Here is an 11,217-nt window from a genome sequence, read left to right as displayed (position 1 = left end):
GTCCATCTACAACTAAAAAAATTTTTTTTAAAAGATGACATTGACATAAGGCAGACAGAACATGGGCCTGACATATGGAGGAGCTTTTAGCAGAGAAAAGAGTTTACAGAGAAGTCCAAGGCAATAGGCAAGATATAAGAGGCTTACTTGGGCATGGTTTTAACCAAAGCTGGGAGATGAACAAGGTGAAGTTTAAATACCTGTCCTGTAGATGGTGCTGATCTGAGTCATGGCAACAGGTTAGATGTCACAGGAGAGTGGGAAGCTGTAGCTCCAAACCTCAGTTCTTATTTTCCCGTTGAAAAAAACTTTAAAGTCAGATACAAAAAGCCAAGCAAGATAATTTTATTATGAGTGAAAGTAAAGGAAGCCTGAAAGTATTGAGAAAGACAGTGGGTCATCTCTGAGCAAAGAACAACAAAGAAAACTATGCTACTCCCAAATTTATCATTATTTTATATTTGCCAGGAGAACTAAGTTCCACCTTCTGATCTTTGCCAATCACATGTTTATATCCTCCTCCACACCCCAGTTGGTCCTCTCTGGAACTGTCATGAAACCACCCTATTCAGGGGGACTCTATCTACAAGTCAATTTCATGTTAATACGGGTGCTGGGGTCTAAGACCTGACAAACTTCATCTTAGTGCTTCCGCACTTCTAAAGAAATTTCCCTTCTGATATGTACTGAGAAAACCTATGGCCATAAATCCTAACTGTACAATGAATGACACCTTGATTCCCGTTGTTTCCACATGTTTATTCACAGGGTTGTTATCTCTGCTATTGTTTTACAAGTTACTTGATGGTTCACTAAAGCTAATTTCAAAGAAAGCCTGGGATCCCACTATGTTATTGGTTCGCATTACACTGCTCATAGTAATAACTATTGCTTAACAATGCCAGGAAAGGTAGTTCTCTGGAGGAAGTGATTTCCCAGAAAAAAAAAAGGAAAGGGGATTTCTTTAATCTTCACCATTTTCCAGGAGCACAAAGGTGAGAGAAAGTTCAGAATTATCTTTCTATTTGTCCTTTTTTGAATGTACTTATAACTCCAGTTCTATGATGATTTTTAAAAATATATTGCTACTGTTATCAATCATTAGACTCCAAGAGTTGTGCTTGTCAGGAATTCCACACACCTATAATATCAGGACAGTTGGTGTGTGTGATGGTGAGTTTACTGTTTGTGTTGGTTATTAAGATATATCTCAAAGCACCTCGCTCCATTCTCTGTTCTGTGTGCTGGGGCTGGGACTTTGTAAATCACATTTCCTGTAAAGTTTTGCCAACAGCAGGTGCCTGAGTGGACAAAAAGCTCCTTCCCATTTGCTTACCCTTTCTAGACGTGGCAGATGATACCAGTTTTCAGAGTTGGCTCCACTCTCTCTGACCCAGCCTTGAGACTCACCTTCAGAAATAAAAGTTCCATCCAGGGACCACTGCCTCCTCTGAGGTCTAACTGAGGTTCTGACAACCCCAGAGCTTCCTCTCTGTTCAGCTGAGTGGCAGATGCTTCCTGCAGTTGTGTCCCTCTGTTACCGCAGTATTTCCCTTGCTGTCTTTCCAATCCTCCAGTATCTGTCTGAGTAATTCTGTTTTCTCTCTGGGCCCTGACTCATACACCCCTAAGCCATCCAAGAAATACCTTCTGAATTGTTTGTACAGATTTATGAGTATATGTTATTGCAGTAATTAAAACAAGTGAATTATATTTATGGTATATAGTTGTCTATATCCAACAGACAGATAAGTCATATTCTAAAAGTTTATGAATCCATTGTTTAGATCTTGAAATTCATTTTGCTCTCAAAATAGTAGACCTTGAAATTGGATGGTCAGATTCATCAGTGTTCATAATGCAAATGAAGTACAATTTGGCATAAATAGGGTGAGGAATTAGCATTGCTTTGACAACATATATTTAAAGTTCCAGTCTATATTAAAATATACACAGATTTTATCTACCTTTTTTGAAGTTAAGAAGTGTGTTTTCAGGAGCTGGAGATGTAGTTTAGTTCCATAGTAGAGCACTTGCCTTGGGTTCTATCCCCAACACTAAAAAAAATAGTGTTGATGTTCTTGTAGGCATACCATGTATTGATGATTCAAAACAAACTCAAAATATACTATAAACTCAGGGAAAAAAAATTAGTCATGTGAAGATGGAGGAAACAAGGTTTATTCTAGAGAAAAGAAGTGACAGACATAGTTTGAAATATCCAGTTACTAAAATTTATCAAATTCATAATAAATTATTGAGGGTTTTCACAGCATATATGCTTTTTCCATGGTTTTACTTGAGGATTTTAAAAAATATAATTTTGCTTCTTAGTAAACATAGTCATGGGGATTAGGGATAGAAGGAGAAAGCAAGTTGCAGATATTATTTTTTTTTCTAGTTTGGAGTGAATACACATTTAGTGTATTTTGCAAATGATATTTGGGGTTTATGCTTTTGAGTCCATAGAAAAACATAAGCTACAGATTTAAAGGAGCTCATGTGTTTCTCAAATGGTAGATCTTGCACATAATGCTCCCCACCCCCGAACCCCATGCTGGAAATCAAACATAGGGCCTCCTGCATACATCTTTGCTATTCTCCACTCATCCTACCACTGAGCTACACATAATATATTATTAAAAAACGAATTTCCTACACAAAATTAAGGCAAGATGTTCTAAGAACATCATTGAAGAAGGTATCTCCTAGGGATATAGGGAGAAAAAGGCAAAATTTACCTTGCTTCAGGAGCATATCATTAAGATGTAGACCATTGTCCCCCTATAGTTTGCCTGGGAGATGGTACCTCATTCAGTAGCACTCTGGCTTGGGTCTGGGGAGTGACAGAGAATGGGAAAAAGGAGTCCAAAGCAATCCTCATAGAATTCCAAAGCATAGAACGGGCCATAACTTATCAGAAATGACACACAGAGTTAACATGAAACCTGTGTGGTTTACATGTTGTGGCTAATTTATGCTCACTTAACTTGCACATCTTTGCTGTTCTCCACTCATCTTTGCACGAAGTCTTAGCAGACACTCCCGAGGGCATCTAAATCTCTTAAAGTCTAAAGCCCAAGAAGGTGGGCTGCAGAGACTCAGTGTTTTCCTCCAGACCAGACCAGTCCTGCCCTCTACAGCCATAGTTCTCCCCTGTGTAACTAACTACCTCCTTTGGCTGGGATGATGAGTACCAGGCAAGTTTACATGTTACAAAGGAACTCACCCAACTCACAAGGTTTCAGCTTTCTCCAACAGCTACATTAGGATGTGTGGGTGGGCAAGGTGCTGTTGTTCCTTCAGTTTTTTTCTATACTGGTGTGTTGTACAGAAAAATGATTTGAAGATGAATACATTCCCACTCTGTTTTCTAGGAACTAAGAACCCAACAGAAGACACATGCAATATTCCTCTTGTTACCAATAAGACTGTGCCAACTTTCGTAATTGACACAAAGGCATATGCTGTAAAGGTGGAAGAGATGTTATTCACTTTTCATGAGATTCTGGTTTGTTTCTCAATTTAATCTTAATTTTTATGTAAAAATAAACATAAGTATGAAGATTTTTGTTATTGTTTTGGGAGTTTGGTGTTTTTTTTGGGGGGGGATGTTTGTTTTTGTTTTGTTTAGTTTTTTTGGTACTAAGGATTGATCCTTGGGCCTCACCCGTGCTGTGTCACTGAGCTGTATTCCAGCCTCCTATAGTGAGTTTTTAAACGCTAAATTTAGTAAGCAAAACTCACCTGGAAAACAACAAACCTTCTATGGTCATCTCTAAACTAACTGTACATGACATAAAGAACACTAACATTTAAACTTTTCTTTTTTTGAAAACATACATATATTCATTTTTAAAAATCACACAAGCAGCACTTCTCGCATTTCCGCCTCCGAGAAAGGAGCTATAACATTTTTTTTTTTTTTTTAAGACACTTAGCCCTTAGGCTGAGAATCAAAGAATCCTGGGCGCTTTAGGAAGAAAGGGAGCACTTGGACGCTCGCTCTCATCTTCGACCACAGTAGTGCCCAGAGGGCGCCCTGACTTCAGTTTAGAGCAGCGCGCCCCCAGCTCGAGCCCGCGCAGGTGGGCGAGGCGGGTGCGAGGTGGGTCGGCCCGGGGTAGGCGGGGCCTTGAGGGGTGGGCCCAGGGGCGTGGCGCCGGCGGGAAGATCTGGAGGCGCTAGCCCGGAGCGCTAAGGGTACCGCGCGCGAGGAGCGGCCTTGTGCTCAGGTTAGGGCATTTTTTTGAGCGTCGGGATCAGAAACGCTCGCTCCAGGTAACCAACTCCTCAACAGCTCCTTTGCCTGGCCTCCGGGCAATGAGCGAGGACTGGGATGGGTGCGAGCGAAAGAGCCGGCTCTTGGCCAGGGCCCTTCTGCTCCATGCAGGATGGGCTCCGCCAGGGAGAGGAAGCGGAGATGGGGAGGGAGAGAGGGAACCCACCCACGTTCCGAGTGTGCTGGGAGCTGGGGATGGAATCGTCGCATCCTCTCTCGACCCTCCTTTTCCGTCCCGGGACTGGGACGCCGGTACCCAGTGTCACCTGGAAGTCACTTCCAGGAGGTGGAAGTCTCTTTCTCGTTGGTCCTCGAAGCGAGTAGGAGCTTAGAAATGGGAGGGCATGGATAGACAAGGAGCGAACAGTTGCTGTCGTCTTTTGGGTACCAGGAGCTTTAACTTTAACTCCGTTTAACCCTAACCACAGCCCAACGAAGAGGCATTATGACCCCGTTTTACTGATAAACTCGATGCTGAAATAATGACTTGCACTGTGTTAAACAATTAGAAACAGAAATGCTATTCTGTCAGCGGTTTCCAAAGCCCTCTTCCTTCTTGCTCTTCCTCTTTTATTCTCGTGGGAGTCTAGGAACCTCGTGCTGCAGGATCCTTTATAAAAACAAGCGATTCTTCTTAAACAAATTTTGCTTTTTTTGTTTTGTTTTAGTACTCAATCGCTGAGTCAGTTTCTTGCAGTTTGGGGTTATTACCTCTTGAAGTGCAAGAATATCCGGCGCACATCCCCTCGCAGCTCTTTCTCTGGGTCCAGTGTGAAAAAGAGGCACCTCTTCCCGAAGCAGCCTTGGGGGAGGTTCCCTGCAGAACCAAACTGGGAACTGCATGCGGCCCAGGTGGAGCTAAGTTCTGTGGTCACTTGGCTTCCCATAGATGCCTGTAAACCTTGCCTTAGACGCCGGTTGCCTTATTACTTTTTTTTCTACAGAGAACAGAGTAGTGTTTTTACAAATAATGGAGCAAGAGGCAAGGTGGAAGGATATATGGTGTTTGAAGAAAGTAATGGTGCCTTGAGATGTAAAGGCGGCCATAGCTTTTAGTGGCTTCAATTTGGTGAGTAGTAGGGGAGAAACGTGGTCTCTTCCTTTGACATGCTGCTCCCCTTTCAGAGCTGTTCTGAAACTCAGGTTTGTTTTGTCGGAGGGAAGAGAAGGAGTTAATGTTTTTCAAAGATCAGTGTAAATTACCTGCTTGAATCTTAGACCATTGCTGACAGGTCCTCCTGCGGGAAGTTATTATAACAGATTTCATTTATGGCAGGGAGGAAAACTGTGTGTGGGTATAATTTCTTACTGGTGGTTTTTAGGCTTTCAAAGTAATAGTTTTGGGAAACCTTGATTTCTTAGAAATGGCTAGCTTCTTTATCTTTAAATACAATGTACTATACTGTGAATTTACATTTCTTTTTTGTTGGTAGATTATATTTGTACATAAATAATGGGATTCATTGTGCTATATTGCTACATGCCTGCTAATTTACGTTTTATTTAAATTGGGGATTGAACCCAGGAGTGCTTTACCACTGAGTTACATCTCCAGTCCTTTTTAATTCTTATTTTGAGACAGGGTCTCACCAAGCTGCTGAGGCTGGTAGCAAATTTGTGGTTCTTCTGCCTCAATTTCCCAAGTCACTGAGATTAAGGGCAGGTGCCACCATGCCTGGTGTGAATTAATTGATTAAATAATGTTTATAGTACTGGAGACTGAATTCAGGACTCATGTGTGCTAAGGTAAATGCTTTACCATTGGGCTACATCCCCAGCCTGTGAATTTATTTTTTAAGAGTTTTGTCGGTAGATGAAACAGGTTGATTTCCCAGCCCCCTTATTTCATGGTGAGGATTTGAAGGTTGCTTGCCACCCTTTCTGCATTTCTTTCAACCTGACCCTCTTACCTTCCATTACAAATTTTACTGGATTCCATCCTTCATTAATTATATTTCACCCTTGATTAATTGCAACACTACTTTAGTCACAAGTTGCTACTCTTCCATTTGTAATTTAGTTGCTTGACAGTAAGGAAATACTTTCCCCTAAAGTGGGGTTCACAAAATCATTCATCTACAGGAACAGAACAGGTAATGCACAAGAGTGCTTGTTGGGAGACCAGGTGACCTGCAGAGGATCTGCTAAATCTATGTGGGTATTTGGCCACTTCCACCGGTAACCATGTAGGAATTTTGGTTCATTGTGGCTTGATCTTCTCTTTATATTTTTTTCCCCACAAAAGTAGCTAAAAAATCTTTATCTTTTTTGTTTTTTTTAAAGAGTAGAACCTGATTTTTAAAATTTGTTGTTGTTGTTGTTAATGGGCCTTTATTTTATTTATTTATTTATATGTGGCGCTGAGAATGGAACCCAATGCCTTACACATGGTTAGACAAGTGCTCTACCACTGAGCTATGACCCCAGTCCATAGAACCTGATTTTAAATGTTAACTTTTTTAATACAAAGACTCAAACCTGATTTTGTTCATGCATCATCCATTTGGCAATTTCTGCCTTAGAAACTACTGTTTATACATAATAATTATATTCTTAAGTAAATGGAGAATTCTGAATTATGATATAAATATTGTATATTTTTCATGAAATGAGGTGGTAAGAAATAGAAATTAGTACTGTTGGGAATGATCTCGTTTGATTAACAATGCTGTTTTCTGTGAAAAGTGTGTCATATTTAGGTTGCATTGAATAATGTAATCTTTCATGGGGACAACTAAAGACAACTTACCATTATATTAATATTCATTATAGTAAGCAATGTACTCTTGGTTCCAGGACAAGATGTTAGATGCCTAACTCCCTGTGTTAAAAAGGGAATCCCCTACTGACTGTTCATATAGATCAAGTGTGGTATGTTCTTGGGGGGACTGTCTGCATTCTTGGCATTGATACTGGAGGCATGGCTAAGTGTTGTCTTGTTTTCTTGTTGCCTATCTGAGGCAAATGTCATGTATGTTCAGAATAGTATTTCCAAACTTTGGCACTTCTGACACTTTTAGCCCAATAATTTTTTGTGGCAGGAGATTGTGCTGTATGTTGTAGGACCTTTAACAGCATCCCCAGCCTGTGCCCACTAGATGCCAGTAGCACCCTCCCTCCAATTATAACAACCCCTAATATCTTCAGACTTTCCCAGGGAATGAAGTCACACCTGGTTGGGGTGTGGGGGTGGGGGGGAGAGTAGGCCAGTATTTAAAATGCTCCAGACATTTATGAGCTGGACTACAGGTTACATACAATGAAGTTTCAAACTTCCAGTGATTAGAGAAGCTATTTGTAAATTTAAACAGTTGACCTTTTAAGACATTTTTATTTTATAGTTACTAAACCAGTATTCTCTGTGAATGGCAGATGTGTTCTGCCAAGTTTTATTATCTCCAAAGAAATTTCAAGTGTTCAATGTATTTAATAAATTGTTGTTATGGTTTAGATATAAGGTGCCTCTGAAAGCTCATGTGTGAGATGATTCAAGAAAGCTTAGGTGAAATAATTGGGTTAGGAGAGCTTTAACCTAATAAGTGCATTAAACCATTGATAGGGGTTAACTGGGGCTAACTATAGGCAGGTAGGGTGTGGCTAGAGGAGGTGGGTCCCTGGGGGTGGGCTTTGGGGTTCCATATTTTTTCTCTGGTCTGCAGAGCTCTCTGTTTCCTGATTGTCATGCCCTGACTGCTTTCCTCGGATGCACCCTTCCACCTTGATGTTCTGCCTCACCTTGGACCCAGAGCAACGGAGTGGGCCACTTGGTCTGGACTGAGACCTTTGAAACTGTGAACCCAAAATGAACTTTTCCTCCTCTACATTGTTCTTGTCAGGCCTTTTGGTCACAGCAGTGAAAAAGCAATAAGCTTGAAATGTTGGAAACTAAAAAGGAACTCTAAACTAATTTTTGTTTCCTCCTTTTAATTCTTGATATCTTTTAGGTTTTTAAGGTCATGAGATATCAACAGACCAGGCTTATCAATTTGGAAAAATTCATATAATCTCTAATATTAGAACCCCAAGCAAAAAATAAACAAAAATTCCAATACTGAGATTTAGTGCAATTAAATTATGTGCAGAGTAAAATCCATTTTTAGGAAAAATTAAACTCATTTTTAACTACCAGTAATAACTGAAAGTTTCATGTATTTCTGTAGGCTGAGAAATCCCAATTTTATGAAAAGAAGTTCTGTGTGATCTGCAGCTCATATCAGAAAAAAAGGTCTTAAAATTTTAACCTTCTTTATTAGGCCTTAAATAAGCTAGAGAGGTAAAGAAACACAGCCATGCTTATTAAAGATGCACTCTTAACTAGGGATCGACTAATTTTCAAGCTAATTTGCAAAACTCAGGACTGGCTAACATAATTTGTGGGGCTTCTTGTTTTTTTTAAAAAAAAAAGTTAAGAATTTCAGGGTGGTGACACAGAGCCTTAAGGGAAGTACAGGGCTATATGGGCTATACAGCCATAAAGCTGGCCCTCATAAAGTTCTTTGCCTCATATCTAAAAGGAAGGCTGTGATCACAAATGCAGATCTAGAAAATGAAGTGTCGCTACTGCCATCGAACACCTCGAGTTTCTGACTCATTGATTACACTTTCATTTCCAATCAGGAATCTGTACCTATATAGTAACCAGTGCAATAAAGTTACTGAGAAATCCTCCCATGACTAATTTTTCTTTTGCTAAAGAGGTGGCCACATTGCTGCTTAGGTTTCTGGGTACCTTGGCCACCTATTTATTCAGGCATTCTCTGATCAACTCTTCAACTGAGCATCTGTTCGATGTCAGGCATTGCTGACTCTGGGTGACAGCTGTGAACAAGACAGTGTCTTTCTTTATGCGTCATCTAGTCTGGTGACTAGAGGAGTGGGCAGACAGGCACACCATCACACAGGCTACACAGTCCTCAGTGGTGCTTCAGAAAAGCACAGGGTGTGGGAGAACATGCAACCTGGGCACCTAACCTGGTTTAGGGGAAGGAGACTACTCAGGGAAAGTCTCTCCTAAAGATCATTATTTAACTAACGGAAGACCTGAAAAATGAGTAGAAAATAACCTAATAGCAGGGTGAATTTCCACGAAGAAAGAGTTGAGAGCTAGAAGGAAATGTGACCAGGGAGTGAGGTCTCTTGGTTCATTTTTAGGATTTTGGATTTTAACATCATGGTGGTGGGAACCCACTAAAGGATTTTTAAATGGGAAATGAGATAATTTGGTTTGTGTTTTTAAAATGATCACAGCTGTTGCTTTTATGATGTCTTTGTATAAGCCAGAAAAAGGGGTTCATTCTGGGTGGACCAATTTAAAAAGATGGGCCACTTAGACCCAGTGAGACCAGGACAAAAGGTATCAGTCCCCTCTGCTAGTCGCATAGTGCTGGCACAGCATGTACAATCATATATGGACACCCTGGGGTGGTGGCAGGGGGATGGGTGTGAGCAAAGAGTGCCAACTAAGGCTTTTGCACCCAGGGATGGTGTAGTGGCATTGAATAAAATTTAATGGCAGAGAGATACTGAGTTTGAGTTTGTAGTTAAAATCAGTAAGAAGGAGGTAGTTATTTGGATATGGTTGATAGGGAGATAATGAAGATGATTCAAACGTTTCTGGCACAAACAACTTAGAAGGGTGTGATGTTGAAAGCACTTATGATGTTTGAGAACACCTGAGGAGGACTAGGTTGGCACTGGGTGGGAGAGGGGAGGTAATTCCACTTGGGGTATGTTTTGCTTATAAGATGTCCTAATAGAGACCTGGAGTAGGTATCTGGAATTCATGAAGAGATCTCAGGTAGAAATACATGCGTGAGAGCTGTTGAATATAAATATTCTTTGCATATAAGAAAGAGCACCCAAAGAGATGAGTAGAGTGTGAAGAGAAAGGGGCTGGCCCCACGGCATCCCACCATTCTGTTTGGAGAGGAGGAGAAGCCAGATTAAGACAACTGAAGTGAAAAGTACATTTTCAGGATAAGGAGGAAATCTGGGGTCTGTGGTTTTCTGTGTGTGTGTGTTTGGATTGAGATGGCAGAAACTGCACATGTTCTAATGCCCCCTCAGAAGTTCAGATATAGCAAGAGGCTAAAGATGCAGGAGAGAGAAATAAATGACAGGACCAGCTTTCAGAGAAGATGAGAATTTGGGCAGATGATTGGTCTGTGATGGAGGAGAGAGGGAAGGGATGGGTATAGATGCCTTTGATTTGGGAGCCAGGATTTCAAGACTTTGCTTTTCTCTAAAGAAAGAGGTAAAATTATTGTAGGAGATTGCTGCATTTGTGTATGCAGTGAGATAGTCTTCAAGCAGTGCTTATTGAGCATTTTGTTTCTTTCAAGTTGTTTTATTTTTGTAGTATAGGGGACTGAGCCCAGGGCCTCCCACACGCACAAACGTGGTGCTACTGAACTACACCCCTGGCCCAATTGAGCATTTTCCAATCCAAGCTTCATTATTGGCTGGGTGGAGAGTGTTATGAATAATGTTGATGACCACTAATCTTGGCCTGAAAATAGCCTCCCACCACGTTTTCTATAAACTACTTCCTGTCTTTTTAAGATTTTTGTTTTATTTTTTTGTGATGCTGGAGATTGGATCCTGGCCTTATGCACACTAAGCAAGTATTCTACCACAGAGCTATGTCTCTAGCTGTCCTGTTCAAAAAAAAAAAAAAAAGAAAGAAAGAAAAAGAAAAGAAAATTAAAATGGGATTTACTTTTTAGAGAAAAGTTTTGGATTTATAGCAAAATTGAACAGAAGATAGAGATTTTTCTATCGCCCCCACCCCACACATATATATAATCTTCCCAGTTATCAGCATTCCCCAGGAGAGGGGCACATTTATTTTAATATCATACAGAATATTATTTCACTGCCCCTCTAAAATCATACGTGTTCCACCTATTCATCCTTCCCTCAGGCTAACTCCTTAA

At 40.6% G+C, this 11,217-nt stretch overlaps 1 protein-coding gene across 5 annotated transcripts in view; it reads left to right on the top strand.

Annotated features, from left to right (window-relative positions):
* Positions 1–4,194: 4,194 nt before the first annotated feature.
* Gcnt1 (glucosaminyl (N-acetyl) transferase 1) overlaps positions 4,195–11,217 on the top strand; it is a 32,307-nt gene continuing 25,284 nt past the window's right edge. For 2 of the 5 annotated variants that reach the window (XM_027940099.2, XM_027940098.2), the window contains exon 1: positions 4,195–4,281. The gene's annotated coding sequence lies outside the window, so the exon portion shown is untranslated. Of the gene's footprint in view, positions 4,282–5,334; positions 5,352–11,217 lie in introns of those variants that run through there. The other 3 variants (XM_027940100.2, XM_071600555.1, XM_071600556.1) reach the window with 3 other exon arrangements.

Source organism: Marmota flaviventris, chromosome 13 (assembly GCF_047511675.1).
Source record: "Marmota flaviventris isolate mMarFla1 chromosome 13, mMarFla1.hap1, whole genome shotgun sequence".
Lineage (NCBI taxonomy): Eukaryota > Metazoa > Chordata > Mammalia > Rodentia > Sciuridae > Marmota > Marmota flaviventris.
This window is presented reverse-complemented; position numbering and strand designations above follow the sequence as displayed.